Source organism: Canis lupus, chromosome 3, assembly GCF_011100685.1.
Source record: "Canis lupus familiaris isolate Mischka breed German Shepherd chromosome 3, alternate assembly UU_Cfam_GSD_1.0, whole genome shotgun sequence".
Classification (NCBI taxonomy): Eukaryota; Metazoa; Chordata; class Mammalia; order Carnivora; family Canidae; genus Canis; species Canis lupus.
In genome coordinates, this window is record NC_049224.1 from 5,676,440 (window position 1) to 5,695,179 (window position 18,740).

Here is an 18,740-nt window from a genome sequence, read left to right on the forward strand (position 1 = left end):
GTTTCTGAACCCTAAATAACTGTAGGCTTTCTTAACATCCTTCTGTAAGTTAACACAAACAGAAGCTAAAAGATCTAAAGCTGCTTGTCCGTAGACTCACTAAAGGGCTACAAATACCAAGACTCATCCATATCCATTTGTTTAAAAAAAAAAGTTATTCTTTAGCACCATACTTTACTACCTGCTTGAATAGTATTCATTCATTCCATACATATTTAGGGTTATCTACTAAGTATCATGGATATAAGACTGAACAGAAAACTATATAAAAATTCCTAACCTTGTGGATCTGATTTTCAATTAGGAAATATAAAATAAAGAGTAAAAATAACAATTACAATGCATAACATTTACACAGTGCTACAATTATAGAACAAAATAAGGGGGTGTCTGGAGAGTAGGGGATGGTGAAGATAATAAAGTTTTACATAGATCTTTTGAGGTCATCCAGATGAGAAGGGGCATTTGAGCAGGGACTTGAAAGAAGCGAAAGCAAGCCAGAAAAGATAACTCCAGGAGGATCATTACTGGCGATGGCATTGTCACTGCAAAGTCCCCGAGTGGTTCTAGTTGAGAAAACAACAAAGAGGCTATGATGGCTAGAGTGGAGGAAGCCAAGAAAAGCGTAAGGTATCCAAAGGTATGAAATATTTTGTGTTTGTGTGTTTTCCTAAGTTAGTGGCACATAATTTTATTAAGTCCTCTAAAGAGCCTTTGACTCCAAAATACTAAATTTACTCCCTTCAAGAAAAGAGTGTTGGTAGATGGTTGGGGTTCTCATCTTATGCACATTAGCTGCTAAATTTATGTATTATTTGCTCATTGAAATCCTTTACTCTCATGTCTAAGAGTACATGCTTCTGGAGCTCCTCATAGCTCTTGGAATTTGCAATTTATTTTCATCATGAGCTCATATTTCTCAGCCTGCTGTGGTTGGCAGATGTTCATTGAAAATCTAAATGCAAGAAAAATTAACGAATCCAATATCTGGAACCTGTTTATATAGCAACGAAATAGAATATTGTGAACCAATTCACATTCAGTATGAATCCTGCAGAGAATTGATCTATACATTGGCTTTGAACACTTGTCACAAGTTTTCCAAGACTGACATTTAAAACAGGCAGGCTTTCTACATTCTCATCGTTCTGTCCTTGTCAAGTGTTAACTCGCCAAAATGGTATCCCTGAGTTTTTAGTTGTTCTTGACTTTTATATTTTTTTTTTGTAAGAAGTATCTACCTGAGAAGTGTATTTTGTCTTGGGAAATTATAATTAAGTATATCATTCATTAAGTCCCATTCCCCCTTATGTGAGTACCCATTTGGTACAGTTCTTCTAGAACTCAGTGTGAGGAAAGTATTTGTTTTACACATTAACTTTCATGCTATTATTTTTGTTGTTTTTAATGAGAACAACCTAAGCCCATCTTGTAATTTTCTTACCTGCCTGCCTGTCATCTGTAGAGCTTTTGTTTTCTTACCTGCCTGTCTTCTGTAGAGCTTAAAACTATATTGAATAATTATGGAAAGTCTGTAATATAGAGGGTAGAGAGTAGGCATGGACATCTGTGAAGGATACAGAAATTGATTGGACAATGATCCTATTTTCACAAAGCTTGCAGAGAAGTGTTACACTTCTGTGTAAACAGTAGTGGCATAAGAATAACGTGATAATGACTTTAGTGAGGTTAAGGAAAGAGATAACCTTCAGTAGTGGAGAACTGTAGCAATTAACTCTTAAAAATAAGTATCATCTTTTAAAAATGTTTTCCCTTTCCGTCTTTTTATTCTGTATGCCAAAGCTAACTTACATCCCTTCCACGGATAGGTAAGGGATATATCATTGCTTATAAAAATTGCAAACCCTTATAATACTTGCAAACCCATATCATGATGTCCGTATCAGGACATCACGCATACCCATAATCTATGTAATTTTAGAATTTGTTCCAAATTATATGTAACCAAACACAAATTTACTATCTATGAATGATGAAATAAGAAAAGAAAAGGGTTTAAGGAACTTAAGAAGATCTTCTGGAAAAGACAAAGTAACAACCTGTTTTGGATTTTATAATTGCTTACTTTTCTGGAATTGCAGAAATGAACCAGGTAAATTATGGGGTCAGATGTTTTCAAAGGTCTCTTTGTTACGCTATTGATTTTCCATGTTCTAGTAAGAGAAATCACTGTCTATGCCTAAATCTGTATGTATATTGACAAGGGAAGTGTGTGCAGTAGTGTGTCTTCGTGTGTCTTTCTGTGTTTCTATGAGTCTGACTTCTATGTTTATACAGGAATATTTGCCTTGACTGTAATCTTGAATTTTATCCAAGATTTGGTTGGCTTTTGAGTAAGATTTGACTTAGTGTGAAATAGTAAAATCAGCAACAGGACAAAAATAATAAAAGCATGCTTTGGGAAATAAGAGAAACTAAAACAAATGTTTTAAAGTAGGTGGAAGTAATTATGTGGTTTCTCATGAAGTAGCCATCTTCAGATCCTCTATGCAAAAGATGGAATTTTGGTCATTTCCACATTTAAGATTCCGTTTTTTATACATTAAGAGGACGTGTTTTTTCATAAGACTATTATTTGTCAAATATCTCATTTAATATCAGAAAGTATAGTTTGCTGGGCACCACAGTATTTACATGAAACCTCTATAGAGGTAGATTCTTTTACTTCTTATCATGGATAACAGCTAGATGTTGTTGATGAAATCATAATTAGTGGTTAAGGTCTGACTTAGTTGACCTTTAGCATTATGGCATCATCCTAGTTTCAGGATAAATGAATGCAAACCTCATGGGCTAAACAGTTTTTATTATGTTATTTATATATACACATATACAAATAAATATATATATAAATTATATATTTTTACATTAAGTATTATATTTAATATACCCTGATTTACATATCTATATCTATATATCTATATCTATATCTATATATATCACAGTTGCTAACAATTTCTAAATCAGTGTATCTAGAGACTTTTCTTGGCCCACATTTGCCAACCCTGCAATCAAGGCTCAGCTTCCCGTTATGATTTAGAAAGCCTGTTATAATGGCATGATTCCATAAATGTGATAACCACTGCTAAAGGAGCCTTGGCTAGCTAATTCATCTCATTTCACAGTTTGGGGAGGGGGCAGGGTAGCTATGTTTAGAAGTCCTTTTAAAATAAGGGCTCCATAGCACTCTTTTTTGTCTACACAATAAGCTCTCCGTGATGAAAGAGGATCTTACATAAAATACATTTATGATCTGAAGAGTACATTCTCATTACATTTTTAGATCTCCATTTCAAAGACATCAGGCTTACTTTCCTCTCATGAAGTAAGACCTCTCTAAAGAGCATCACAAATGGGCTGTCATGCACTGAGTCATAAACTGCATATTGGTTGATTAGAGAAAAATAAAAGGTAACGTTGGGATTTGCTCCCCTGGACGTTGGTATTCTTATCACTGACTTTTGCCCTTACCTGTCTTTGGCACCTCTCTCAGCACCCCATCTCATTTCTTTGAGATCAAACTCGTATAAAACATCCCTGTAGGTGGCTTTATTCTCATGGTAAGGCTTCTGAATTTGAGTTCTTTGTTTCACAAAAGCCTGACAAATTCAGCTTTCACTCAGCTTCGGAACACGGTTGTTAACCAACTATACAAGAATAGTAAAAAGCTGACAGCTGACAGACTTTGCATAGATTTTATCTGCGAGTAGATGTTTCAAAGAATTTGAGCCTGGTGATTTAGATGAAAACTCAATTAATTTACACCATATATTGTTATATCTATCAGCTGCAGCCGAATACCTAAAGGTTGAGGAGATTTAAGGGTAGGTTAAGTGAACCTGAACAATAAAATTTCTTTGTATTAAAAGAAAGTAATTTGAAAATATCTCTCAGTCATTTGGCGACTTCCTCCAGAAAATCAGTAATATCTCGGACATGCGTGTCCCATCTACAAACAGCTGTGGTCTCTGTCTCCTCTGCTTTTAGCCATTCCTAAAGAAAAGGACAAAACAAGTAAAAGTAAGTAAGTTGCTGGGTGAGGATGGAGTGCAAAAATGAGAGACTTGTGCTTTAAGAAAGAATGCAAAGTGGACTTATTAACAACAAATACATTATTGGAAAAGAATAACCAAAACTTGAACATGGAAGCATGAAAGTTAACAACTAGTGAAAACACAGCTAAGTATTTAAACAAAATGTTGTGAGATATTATTAGCATGAGCATTGTATAAAAATGTCATCAGTTGTGGAAAACATCTAGAATTTATATGTTGAAAATCAGACACTAGGTTAGAAAGAATATTTTACCAACACCAAAAATATCGATTAAATGACAAGGCATAAATTTAAATGGTTCTTCCAAGAAATTATATTTCTCATAAATTATGGCAGGTTTTAAGTGTTTGTGTGCATATTTTTCCAGATTACTTATAAGTAGTGGGGAGAGGACTGGGATGGGAGCAGGTGGTTGGCAATATTTTGGGAAAGAAGTTAATTTTGAAGCAGCTGCTGGCAATTTTCCTACAGTATTATTCATCATTTAAAAAAATTAAAATGATTATAATTACCCTGATATGTCACATCATATGTGACTGAAAAGAGGAAATGATGGAGATAGAGAAAATGTCCATATCCCTGAAGTAGATGATCATTACTTTATAAACTCCTGAGTGACAGGCTTCCATGTGATGTACCTACGGATGAAACTCAGGTGAGTAATAAAATCGAGCAGAAGGCCTGCAAGTGCCAGTGGCCACCTAATAGGAGCTCATTTAGTGATTGTCATCACTTTGTAGCAACCATGCAGTTAATACCCAGTGTATTTGACACCTGCTATGTTAAATTAGTACTTGCAGAATTAACACCTGCTGTCAGCCACCCAGCAGGAATGTTGCTTTCTTCAGAATAAAAGGGAAATGAATTATTTCCCTGGAAATTTGTGTAAATTATTTTTGTGGATGGAGAATTACTTGGAGAGATCTTGGGACTGGAAGTCAAGATTCTTCATTTTTTTTTTATAGAGTTGGCACTGTTAGTAACTCAAAGTCTTTTTCTGGCTGTCAGAAGAGAGGTCTCAAAGGTGAGCTTAGTATCACCAGAGTGTGTTTTCTAGAGTATGGAAACCTACACAGATGTAAAGTCATATGTTAATTGTCCACTAATAATAGTAAATTTTTTATTTTAAATTTTCACTGACTATTTGTTAAAAAGAAAATCTTTATCTCCAGCAGTTCATTTTCTCATATAGCAGGGCATAGTATAGTTTTTATTGGTAGTTCTACCTCTCTGTTAGTAGTGTATATAATATTACATTAATGTCTTTTAAAAAATGTTTTATCCATTATCATTGACATTAATGTTATGCAGTTACATATTATAAAATATATATACATCTGCATGTGAAATAGGCAAATTACTTAACTTCCGTAACATGTTTCCCTGTACATAAACAATAATAATAATAGTATTATATAATAAATAAAAGCACATATAATATTGTACAGTAACACTTTCCTGAACAAACCTGCAACATGCAAAGTAAACAGCGTAAAACAAAACCAACCATGAACGCCATTATATTGCAAGAACTTCTACTATGAAACTATAGAAAATAATGAATCTATAAAACTTGAAAGTTACCTTGATTTGCTTATTAATTTTGATTCAGTAAAACTGAATTAAATGCTGTAGGAAATACTGCTAAGTATGGCATGCAGTTTCTGATTTCATGTGCTTAAAATACCATTGGAATAGGAGTTTTATTATTTCCTATAATTCAAGGAAAATTAAATAAGTACTCTGAAGGAGCAAACTAATAAAGAAGTAGAAGTTAGGAAAGTTTTATTTTGAGGAATAACAGGACATTTATTAAGAACTTGGAATTGAAGCAGGAAAGTTGCATTACTTCTAAGCAAGTAACTCAACCTTTTTGTGCCGGAGTCTCTTTATCTATAAAATGAGGGCGTGACAATATCTGTGACATATTAGCAGGAGGATTAAGTGTTTGGAACAATGAGTTCCACATATTAATGTTCTAAAGATGTTCATTAAATAATTGAAAAATGGGGAATTTGAGAAAGGCTTTATCAACAATTTTAATTTGAGGTGGGCCTTTGGGAAATTATACTTTCAATCAACAGAATCAATGGGAAACAGTGTGAACATAAGTAGAAGACTTGGAAATGGCTGACCATCTGTATATTTGTGATAAACCATATGGGAGATAAATCTGGAAGGCGGAATTCAGGTCTACTCATGGAGTCCCTGAAAACCTTGGAAGGATGCTTTATACTTTACAATCTATAGGTGATAACAGTCATTTAAGGTTCTAGAATGAAGTACTTCTTGTTTTCAAGGGAAACAGAAATCAAGGACATTTAGGAAATTTAGCAAAAAAAGGTGTTATCAGAAAGAGGGTTAGAAGACTAGCCCAACAACTATAAGAGTTCCTGGTCTCCTGTCAAAATCTAAGGCTCTTTAGTAATGATTACTCAGATAATTAGGCATAAACAAGCCAGTTCCTAGAATCCAAAATTTAAACCCATATGACTTCTTTTTTGTTTTGTTTTGTCTGATACTCGGGCCATTATTATGACCAGCGGACACGTTTTCAGTGTTGGCTATGTGGGAAAATTCTCTGTCAGGAACTCATTGGTACTATGATGTGATGGCTTCAAGATATTAATATATAAAACTTGAAAAACAATAAAACTTGAAGAAACAACAGTTTTAGAGATTAAGTTGCCACAACCCTACCACTTCAGGTAGTTTCTAGAAGTCTTCTTGACTAGATTGACAGGATCTAGTTTTAGGACATTTCTGCTCTGAAAGCTATTTACAATGATGGAGAGAAGTAAGTTTTTGGAATTCAGTCAAATTCAATGACTTTAAGTCTTAAATCAATATTTTTCTAAAGCATCAGAAACCTAGAGTTAAAGACCAGACTGGGCAACTTCTCTTTGCTAAAGTCTGACTGAGAAAAAAAGGAATTAATTGAGCTGATGTTAATAGAAATGATCGTCCCAGCAGAAAATGACAAAAATCCATATCCAAGCATGTATCAAGAACCTCAGAGGGAGCATATCATGTAGGATGACCTTAATAAAGGAATAGGATTTTGGTATACTACAAAACTAATTATTTGAACCTAGTCCTTCTTTTTTCTTCCTAAATGTGGGTTTAGTCCCATGGATTTCATGTGCAGTTCTTTTAATGCAAAAGTGATTTTATTAAACTCTGAAGTACACTGGGGCATAATACTGTATTATTGGGAACCCTCTCTTTTTTTTTTTTTTTTTTTTTTTTTTTTTTTTTTTAAATTTTATTTATTTATGATAGTCACATAGAGAGAGAGAGAGAGAGGCAGAGACACAGGCAGAGGGAGAAGCAGGCTCCATGCACCGGGAGCCCGATGTGGGATTCGATCCCGGGTCTCCAGGATCGCGCCCTGGGCCAAAGGCAGGCGCCAAACCGCTGCGCCACCCAGGGATCCCTTGGGAACCCTCTCTTAAAGATTATTACATAGCTTGAGATTCCTGAAGTGGTACTTATGAATCACCATGACTAGAAAAAGAATTAGAAGTGTCACAATGGCCTGGTGGAGCTCTACAAATTTCTAGAAGCACAAAATGTAGGAAGTATACCCTGTTGACCCTCAAAATAATTGGGGCATTTTGCAGAGGGCTAAATTGCTAAAGTTTCAGCAAATGGAGAGAACTGTCCTAAATTTTGATGTAACACGTCAGCATGACCACTCTGCCCATTAGACCCTAGAGTGGATTTCAGTCTCAGTTTGGATAAATTCAAAATCTTATAATGACTTACAAGGCCAAACTCAACTGGCCCCTTCATTAACTTTCGGTTTTCATTCCTCCTGCCAGGGCAGCTTCATGGGCATCTGACCCATGTAGCCACTCACAGCCTGTGTTTGATATAACACTCTGCTGCCTTCTTAATGACTTTATCCCTCAACACGTGATTTATAAGTGAAGTCCAATGGCTTATGAAGCAAGTGAGGAGATTCACACAATATGTCTACTGTTCCTTGCAGCCGTTCCCCCCTCTGGTATCCTCATATAACCTTTGCAGTGATCCATGAACACAGAATTCCAGCCCTTGCATGGTGCCTGGATCTTCACAAGATCCAAAGGGAGAAGAAGGTAGCTGTGTTGTGTCTGTGACTGTGCAAGCAGAATCGTGCTGACAGTCCTAAGAGGCAGCTCTTCCATTTGAACAAGAACTTACTTTGAAAGGGAAAAAGGCAATGGTGTTATGTTCTAAGAAACACACATGACTAAGGAACCCTCTCATTCCTTCATCCTCATGTTCCTATTGACATGAAATACTCCTATATTAGCTAACCTTTTACACTAGAGATGAAGGAAGAAGGAATGGTTATGACATGTCAACCTATCGTTTCTTTCCTTTTCCGTCCATCTTTACTTGTCATTAAGCTGAAGGTAGAGAGGGTTGGGAGAACTTTTGTATATCAGGAAATGAAAAATAGTTGAGTTTGTTATGCTGTTCTGGTGTATCTACATCAAAATACACATGACCTACATCAAGATATACATCTCATACATGTATGAGATAATAAAATGCATATTGTGTAACTTCAGTGATTCCACATATGCATTCAGTGTCCTTACATTTGTATTTAAAACTGCTGTTATATAATATAGTCTATAAAAGTTTAATTTTTCTTTACCTAGGTCAATATATATTTTTTTTAAGATTTGTTATTTATTTATTCTTGAGAGACACAGAGAGAGAAAGTGAGAGAGAGAGAGAGAGAGAGAGAGAGGTAGAGGGAGAAGCAGGCTCCATGCAGGGAGCCCCATGCAGGACTCAATCCAGAGACTCTAGGATCATGCCCTGGGCCAAAGGTAGGCACTAAGCCACTGAACCACCCAGGGATCCCCCTACCTAGGTCAATATTAAAAAGTAAATAGGAAATAATGTGACAAGTCAAGAAAGACCATGGGAAGAAAGGAAAAAGTTTTAAATACAGTGTCCTCTCCAGTACTTTTTTTCAGTTGTTTAAATAAGGAACTCGACATTTTCATTTGGCATTGGGCCATGCAGATTTTGTAACCAGGCCTACCAATTCCTTTCCTACTCCCCAACCCTAATGCAGCCATACTTGTTATCTTGCTTGCCTTCAAACATGCCAGGATTTCTACCATTATAAGGCCTTTCTATTTCCTCTTGCCTCTACCTGGCATGTTCTCTTTCCACATGTCCATGGCAGGCTTCCTCACTTTGGTCTCATTGTTTCTTCTAATAAAACTTTCCTATAAAGTCTACCCTGTCCACTCTGTTTAAAGTGTAATCTGTCTCAACAAAGGAACTGTCAATTAGTTTTTCTCAGAAATTTATGATACTTATTTTCTAACGTATTATGTACTTTTCTTAATTAGCTTATTGTCTGTCAACTGCATAAATATTTATTGAGAGAAGGGATGAATTACCATTAAAAACAAAGTCTAGGGAGATACAGGGTAAATTATTCATGATTTTCCCTATAGGAAACATCATTTTAGCCAAATGGCAAGTTACAGGCCTCTCAATTTTAAGTTAATATTCAAATTAAGATCAAACTTGGTGATCAAATGGGATCTTAGGCTTAATGGAAAATTTTAATTTTTTGGAAAGCAAATAGATTCATATGCTACTTGTGGAATAAAATCTGATGAAGACAAAAGTTAAGATTATTATTTAACTTTAAACCTCCTACCGATTTGAAGTCTCTAACTTTTTAGTTTTTACTTGAAATTAGTGAGCAGTAAGCATTCTGAGTGGCAAATGGCAGGTGTTCATTGTAATTTAACAAAGCAGGTGTCAAATATTGTTTACTGGGGCTAGCTGCTACTCTTTCTGGAAAGCTCTTTACTTTGGGGTTTCTCCTAATTAAAAATATCTAGCCATCACCTGTCAACTTTGTCTCCATGGAACAGTGAAACCTTCGGGGAACATGACTTGAGCAATCTTTCAGATAAAGAAAGGGGGAAAATGCTATTAATTATTTAGAAATAATTCTTTTTCTACTGTCAGAATTATAGCTGCATAATATAATTCACTTCTTCTGGAAAAATATTGTTCGAACTCTGATTTGGTACCATCTGATAAGTAAATTAAATCCCAAGGATGTTGCATGAAAGACAGCCAAAAAAGCAATGTTAGATTATTAATTTCACATATCTTGCATTATTCTGTTTTCTATAAAACTTCAAATAACTACATACAACTAATATATACTAAGAATAACCCAAAGGGACATATAAAGGTCAAATTTATAACTTAATAATGAATTGTATTTTCTTGTGTTTTCCTTGTATTCTAACCATAGGATGATACTAATTTCCAGGTAACTGACTTCTTTGGATCATAGCTTGTATTCACTGCACCATGATTATAGAATTTTAAGGACTTTATATATACTATGATTTATGTTGCAAACATAGAGCATGGAGCTTCATCTTTATAAAATAAAACTTGGTTATTGGGACCGGTTTCTTAGAGAATGGTGTGAAGTTAAGGAGCATTTTTTTTTATTTTAGTAGCTAAAAAAGATTTATTGAAAACTTTTCTTCTGTTTATTAAGTATAAAGTCAAGTTTTTGTTAATTTCTATCTTGTCATCTTTGAATTCTACCCAAATACATGCAGCTATATTTTGCTGTATTTTCTTAACTATATAGACCTCAATTGTTAAGTTCTATCAATTTCACAAAATATGCATATTAGATTTAGCCATAAAAACCTGATGATATAGACACTAAGTATTTAATATTGAACCTAATACATCCTTCCTAGGATTAACTGAATATTGATATTCAAGTAAGCTTGGTTCTTCATTTGTTCTTGGAAAGGGTACCTGTAATAATATACCTAGGGAAAAATGAACTGAATGGAGTGTTCTAAAGCAAACTAAACAAAATTAGTAGAAATCATTTTCTTTTAAATCAATCAGTGTTTGGACAATAAAAATGTATTTAGTCACCTCACTCTATACTTTTTCATGGACTTAGAGATTTCATACTTAATTTTTCAGGCTATGAGCTATAGTAGCTGAAGTCACACATGCACACACATTCACAAATTGCCATTACATTGAAACTAAGCTCTTGAGAAACATGAATTATATATCTTCAGCAACAGGTATGAGATCTATACATAGGAAATCTCTCGAGGTATTTGAATTGACGTGAATTAATTTAAACAGTTTTTTGAAATTAGCAAAGACATTTCCCCCCAAATCCCACTAGCCCAAAAGGAAATTTAGAAGTGAAATAATATCCAAAAAAGTAATCAGTTTGGTTCTATAAACACACTAAATATAATCTGAAAAGGACAGTTCCGGAACAGTAGAGCAGGTTATTAATTTAATTGAATGTTTAAGTCCATATTGTTTCTTGTTATCTTGGACTTTTTCTTTATGTAGTTGGATACAAACTTGATATTTTGTGGATGGTATTACTTTTAAGTTATAGGAGTTAGTTTTTTAAATTCTCTGCCCTGTAAGAAGCAGTGGTCTTGATTTCAAATAGTCAAACACATCAAACATAATAGGCTTCATCCAGTTCAAATTCACTTAGAATTAAAAAAAATACACACAGATCTGAGAACAAAAAAGCATATACATTAATAGTGTAATAGATACCTTGTGACTTCCAGGCACAGCTTCTGGTGTCCCCGTCAAGCTGAACTGGGACATGTCACAAAAATGAGGCTGACTAGGTATGCACTAGCTCATGTCAGCGAAGCCATCAGCTTGGGATTCTTTGAGCTGTCATCCCTAGTTGGTCATACAGCCTCTAATGGGATGTACTAGCTCCCATTATTCAGTGTAGCTACACCTTTTTCATACAGGTCACTCATTACATAATAAATGGTATTTACAGTGTGAAGTGTAGGTACTTGGTTCTATACAAAATCTTCAGTTGGTTTTTTATTCATCTCGGATCTGGTGAATTTCTACCAATCCTGGGAGTTAATGTTATGAGAAGAAATGACAGAAAAATATATCCAAAAATGCTCCTGATACTACAGCAAAGACCCCAAACCATTGCTGACACTTCTTTTGTGAATGTAAAATATGTACAGTGTGAAATATGACTAGAAGGTCCACTAAGATTTGAAAGAATTAAAATAGATAAATTACTTCTTTACATTTTAGAATCAGTTTATAAAAATCCCAGAGTTTGAAGAAGTAAAGCCTTCATTTATTCTAAGATTAAAGTGATAAAATTGAAATTCTAAAAATTGTTGCTGCCTTCATTATTATTAATGGTATAATGTAAAACTGATTACTTTTATATTGAATAATTTAATTTTCAAAGAATATATAGTAATCCAACGTCAAGTTGAATATCATATTGCTTCTATATAACAATGCGTTTAAATATATAAAGAAATTATAAAAAAAGAAAGAAATAGAAGTAAAATTGTACATATACTTTCCTCTCATAGATTTACAAGAAAAAAAAAAGGTCCATTGCATTACTTCAAAATGTACTTTCATGTAAAAGCACTAATTTTAGGAACTTTATTTGATGAATTCTCACTGGTTTATATTGACAATATACTTCAGGGTCATCACTGTTACTGCCTCAGAGAGCAAACCCATTCTTTTCAAAATAAAAAAGTCAATTTTGTATTCTAAAATCTTATTAATTGTATTGTTTATTAAGTATTTTTCTAAAATTTATATAATCTTTTATTATCAAAATGAAACATCTTAATTTGAGTAATAAGAGCTTGGTGTGAAGAATCTTGTTTTTTCCTCTCACTTTAATTCAATTGTTAATTGAATTAACAAAATCAGAATGAATTTAATAAATTATCCTAAGAAATTCTATATTATAATGACTTTAAGATGCAATAACCTGTTGAACAGTACAATCAGTAACTGTATACTAGTCTTTCTAGTAAAATCACAAAGCATTTCAATATGGTGAAAGTAGTTCAATACTGAAGTTTATAAAGGTATAATTTTATCTGATTTTATCTTCTTACTGCCCACAATAATGGCCTGGTTATTTTATTCGCTTAAATATTAGAACTACTCACTTGAATCAGCTGATTATAATAAGATTGAGTGCTTAGTATCTGACATTAAATAGCCAATCCATTTTATTATAGAGATCCTGCCTTAGGTTCTTCTTATAGCTATTAAAATTTAACTTGTCTTGTAATTTAGCAATGAGGGATCTGTTTAATCAGTTGTAATAATTTTAAGTGACTGTGTTTGACAAGCAGTCCTTTCTGCTTTCAATTAGTCCCTAATGCAGACAGCCAGATCTGATAATTCAGAAGTGTTTTGTTTTTTTGTTTTTTTTTTAACCTGAATTATCTGGTTTGGTTTACTGCATTGGCTGAGTTAATTGAAAAGTCGCCAAATATCCACTTCATGCTGTGCTGTGCTGACAGGCAATAACATATTTGATATACCAAATGATTTCATGGATAAATATGATGAAAACAAGACACTTTATTGCCATATTTACCTTCAGTCCTTCAAACAAAACATGGCCCCACAAATTTGGTCTCCCATTTTGGTTATCATTGTAATTATTGCCATTTGCCAAGACCTAACTGATGAGTTGACAATTTACAATGATTATGTAGGTCGATAATTTATATTTTTTCTAAAAGGATAATTTAGAGAAATTATTCCCTTGGAAATGTATACCTAATCATTTAGAATCAATTTATTCATTTAACTTACTTTGGAAATTTGGTTATTAGATGATCCTTCCAGATTATTTATGTTTCTATAGATATTTCCTTCACAGTGTTATTTTATCACATTTGTTTCAACTAATACAAACACTATTCACTGCTCAGTTTTAAAAAGTATGTATTACATAAGAATATAGCATTTTAAAATAAGGTTTGTAGATAAATTAGAGTTGCTTTTGCTTCCCTTATTGGTCCTTTTATGAAGCTTTTCAACACATAAATATAATTATATTGGCATTAAGAAACTATACATGCATTTAAAAAAATGGTATATGTCATAATAACAGATTGTTGAAAACTACAGAACCAAACTTGTTGAGAGGATGCTAACTTTCATGATTTTAAATGCTGACTTTCATTTTTATAGAAGGAATATTCATTTTAACTCACTGAAGCTAAATTTTGTCATTTCTTTATTTTCTTAAAACAAAACAGAAGTTGGCACTCGTGAAAGAGGCAGGAAAGTCCAATCTTACAGATGTTTTCCCATTTGATGAGATTACGTGGGAATTCTGGGAGCTATGGAGGACAGAAATACATGGGCCTTCAGTCTATACTGATCACTGTTTAAGTTGTCCTGGACCTTGACCAGTGTGTAGTCCTGGGTAATTCCCAAGTCAACAGCTATTCGCTTCCACTTTATCATGAAAGTAATTTACTAGCTCGCTGTCAGCCATTAGGTTTTCTATCTGGGAATCAGACTGCAGTCCAATTTTCTAGCCTACTTCAGGGCATCCACATCATATTTGAAGGTGAGTTCTCTAATAGAGAGCTTTCCATGATGTATTAAGTGAGATGTGGGTTCCCTGGTTGACATTGATGAAAAGAAGGAAGGGTGGAAGTCAACAGCCCACAGCAACTTTTTTTTTAAAAACACGGTTCTCTATAAATAAACATTTTTAAATCAAATTCTTACTATACTTCTTTATGAGAATCGATCCCTAACTGGGTCTTTGCCTTATTTTGAAAATACCCAATGGTGAGTTTCTTATATTTCACATGATATTAGCTAAATATTTTAGCTGAAACTCCTATGTTAAGAATCTGCTTCAGTTCCTTCATCTGAATAATTAAGAATATACTTTAAGCATCCTTTGTGAAGAACAACTTCTTAGGATTATTGTGAAATTAAACATAAAAGTTGTTTTATGCTTGAAAAATACAACTTTAAAAATTTTTTGATTTCTTTTTCCCCCAAAGCTTTGAGCTCCACAAGTGGTTAAATGACAGGAAATGAAGATTGGACATTGTAGACAGTTACTCTCAGTTATAAATCTGAAACTTGTTTTATGTTTCCTTTCCATTTTTTTTTCAATTATTCTCACTGTAGGCCCTGTGCTCTATGATTTGGCACAGATTTTTAACATGATGTTAATTTGTAACTGTGCCTTAGCAGGAAACCTGATTTTTGTCTCTGATTTCTTAAGTTTTAATATTGCACAATAGAGAATCTGAACATTTGGACTATTTTGTCTGATTAACTTTTAATTAGGATCCACCTATCTTATTATTTCAGGTACATAATATGTGATATAGTAGGCATTGCTAGTTGCCTACATGGTCTCATATTATTGTTATATATAACTGTTGCTTGCTTTTTAGGAGATTATGCTTCCTTGTGCAAATGGTATCAAACTAGCTTTAGACAAAAAAAGAAATGTGACCAAAGGGGATATGTTTTCCTCAAGTATAATGACAATAAATTACCAAATTTTTAGTCTATACATTAGTTAACTTTTTATATGCACACATACAAACACATAATCACGTGGATTACATGATAATTATGTTTTTTAAAATAGACTAGCAATTTCTGGATTCAAATAGAGAAGTGAAGCCAGTTTATGAAAACCTCCTTCATATAAAATCTGATGAAATTAAAATATGAACATATAAAATAAAACTAGACCAAAGAAAATATCAGGGACTCCCAAACTAAGGAAAATAATAATTACCATAAAATACACTTACACATGTTCTTTATTGAAAAAAAGAGATAACTTCAGAAATCAAGATAATTCTTAAAGCAGTGCTGGGAATGGAAATAATTTGCATGGAAAATTTGAAAGATCTCATTTATACCCTTCCTTGGTCCTGTGGGAAAAGTAGAAGCCCCACAGAAGAATAGAATTCTCTCTAAAAACCACGGACTTACAAGAAAAAAATAAACAACCGTGACCTTTGTTTTTCCTATTTTAATAGGACAACAGAAGGAAGGATTAGAAAATAATGATGATTACACTAACCTATTTATTTAACAGAAGAAGAAGGTTGGAGATTTGTTAAATTCTGATTAGTATGTGGAAAGTTATGAGACCATTGTCCTCAACCTAACCCAGAAAGCAAGAGAGATATGCTACAAAATCATAGCTATTGTGAACTTACTAGAGAGCAGAAGGGCAAAATAAAACCAAAAACCTGAAGAGCTAAAATGCAGAGAGTGACTTTCCAGGATGGAGATGACTTGCAACTCTTCAGCCCATTAGAATAATGGGACAAGGTGGAGTCCATTAGACATGGATCTCTAGAACATATGAGTTTGGTTAGATTGTTAAGCAACTTTCATTCAGGCTCTAAAATCAACTATGGCATTACAGTGAACTATCCAATAATCACATCCTAAAGAACAAAACAGAGATATAAGTTTAAAAGAAAAATAATATAGTAGGAAAATAAGAGTAGCTAATCATAAGGAAAAGATTGCCAAATCATTAATGTTTGGATTGTGTTGATAAAAAAGAATCCTAAATTACCCCAATCACAGAGCAAGTCTGCAGCTATTTGTCATTGTTTTCTATGGAGCATTCCTGAGTGAGTGGAGATATCAGGTGGTAAGCCAAAATAAAGGACAGAGTAGGAGAGCAGGAAAACATAACCCCTGAGATTTGTGAGGGATCTTCTCTATCTACAAAGCAGTGGAAACTGAATGTTTTGTTTTGTTTTGTTTTGTTTAAGATTTTATTTATTCATGATAGACACGGTGGTGGGGGGGGACAGAGACACAGGAAGAAGGAAAAGCAGACTCCATGCAGGGAGGCCGACGCGGGACTTGATCCCAGGACTCCAGAGTCTCGGCCTGGGCCAAAGGCAGGCGCTATACCACTGAGCCACCCAGTGATCCCTGGAAACTGAGGTTTGAAGACATATCAGAAAAGCTAATCCAGAACAGGCAATGCAGATTTTTGTTTATAGGCAACTGTACATGGGTCATTAGTATTTCTGCATAGCATATGATCAGAGAAATTACAGCCTTTTGTTCTAGATTATCTTTTAAAGAATGTTTTATAGCAAATAGCTTCAGAAGGGAGAGATAGCTGTTTGTGTCTAAGGAAAGGGCTGATATTTTTTTTTTTTTTTTTTTTTTTTTTTTTTTTTTTTTTTTTTTTTTTATGATAGTCACAGAGAGAGAGAGAGGCAGAGACATAGGCAGAGGGAGAAGCAGGCTCCATGCACCGGGAGCCCGACGTGGGATTCGATCCCGGGTCCCCAGGATCGCGCCCTGGGCCAAAGGCAGGCACCAAACCGCTGCGCCACCCAGGGATCCCAGGGCTGATATTTTGATGTCCAGAACACTAAAGATAAAATTTCCCTTTGGGTCAAAGGTTCTACAGATTTGGTTGCAGCCATTATACAAATTTGGGTTTCCTAAGTTCAATGTTACTCAGTTGTGATGCACACTGACTGTGTATGTTGCATCTAATTGGGTCTACTTCCACCTTGTTTATGTAGGTCTTGATGGGGAAAGGGATCCAATGTGAACATGAAACTCATGTTACTTCCTGTTGTAACCTAGGAATCTCCTGTCCTTTGACAGCATTCATGAAATTGTGGCAGGCTACTGTGTTAGCTTGCAAATAGAGAAAATTTTCATGCTCTTAACAGTTCTCGATAATTTTCACCAAGTGCTAGGCATCAGTTATTAAAGGCTGGGGGCAAAAACAGAGATGAGAGAAATTTCACAATATTTGGAAAGACCAAAGTGGTACTGGTGACCAAAGAGAACTTCTCAATGATATCAAAATATATGCCACTCAGTTGGAAACTCGTAAAAATATCTTAACCATTGCTCAGACCTCAAGTCCTGTTGAAGAGGAAGTTCTGATTTCACATTCAAAAGTCAAAGCACTGGTGAAATTTATCAAACTAAGACTGCAACAAAGTCCAAGTACAGCTTTGAATTAAGTAAGCGATAGAGTCCGCCACACAAACTACCAGTTATTTACAGTAAGTGATGCGGTTTTTATGAAAATATTATGTGACGGGAAAGTGATATAATTAATTTAATTAAGTCACTTGGCCCAGAGAAGAGAGATTCAATAAAGAAGATTCAGAGGGGCATCTGGGTGCTTTAATAGGTTGGCAGGGGACTCTTGGTTTTGACTTAGGTCATGGTTTCAGGGACATGAGATTGAGCCTCATGTTGGACTCCCCACTCAGTGGGGAATGTGGTAGAGATTTTCTCCCTCTATCCCTCCCCAACTCATGCACACATATGCTGTCTCTCTCTCTAAAATAAATGAATAAATAAATCTTAAGAAGAATCAGAGATTACCTAACAATTTTAGTTATCGGAAAGATACTTTAACACTGATAAATATATTAATACATAAAGAGCAAAATATTGATAATCATTTGTTGGCAGAGGATGGATCAAAGGGAAGGAAGTAGAAACTATGAAACCAATGAAAACAAAAGAAATAAAATATAAAATAAGAAATATATAAAATATAAAATAAAAAATAATTGTTTTGATAAGAAAAAAGAATTGGTAAATGGATAAAGAATGAATGAATCTGTGTGAGTGAATATAGAGGCAATAGAAATTATAAAAGTGAATTATCAGTAGAAAAAATGTAAAGAATATAAAAATGTGTATTTGAAATATATGATCAGTAACAATTGATTTATGTGCAACTAAGTACTCAAATAACAAGAGAGAATAAGATATTTTCGAAAAAATCATAAAGGGATTTTCCC

The 18,740-nt window shown here is 34.1% G+C and overlaps 1 long non-coding RNA gene across 11 annotated transcripts in view; it reads right to left on the reverse strand.

Annotated features, from left to right (window-relative positions):
• Positions 1-18,740, reverse strand: part of LOC102156861 — a 147,706-nt gene that overhangs the window by 93,971 nt on the left and 34,995 nt on the right. For 9 of the 11 annotated variants that reach the window (XR_005356581.1, XR_005356578.1, XR_005356584.1 and 6 more), the window contains exon 2: positions 3,493-4,014. This is a non-coding gene — a long non-coding RNA (uncharacterized LOC102156861). Of the gene's footprint in view, positions 1-3,492; positions 4,015-4,589; positions 4,716-9,951; positions 9,968-18,740 lie in introns of those variants that run through there. The other 2 variants (XR_005356586.1, XR_005356579.1) reach the window with 2 other exon arrangements.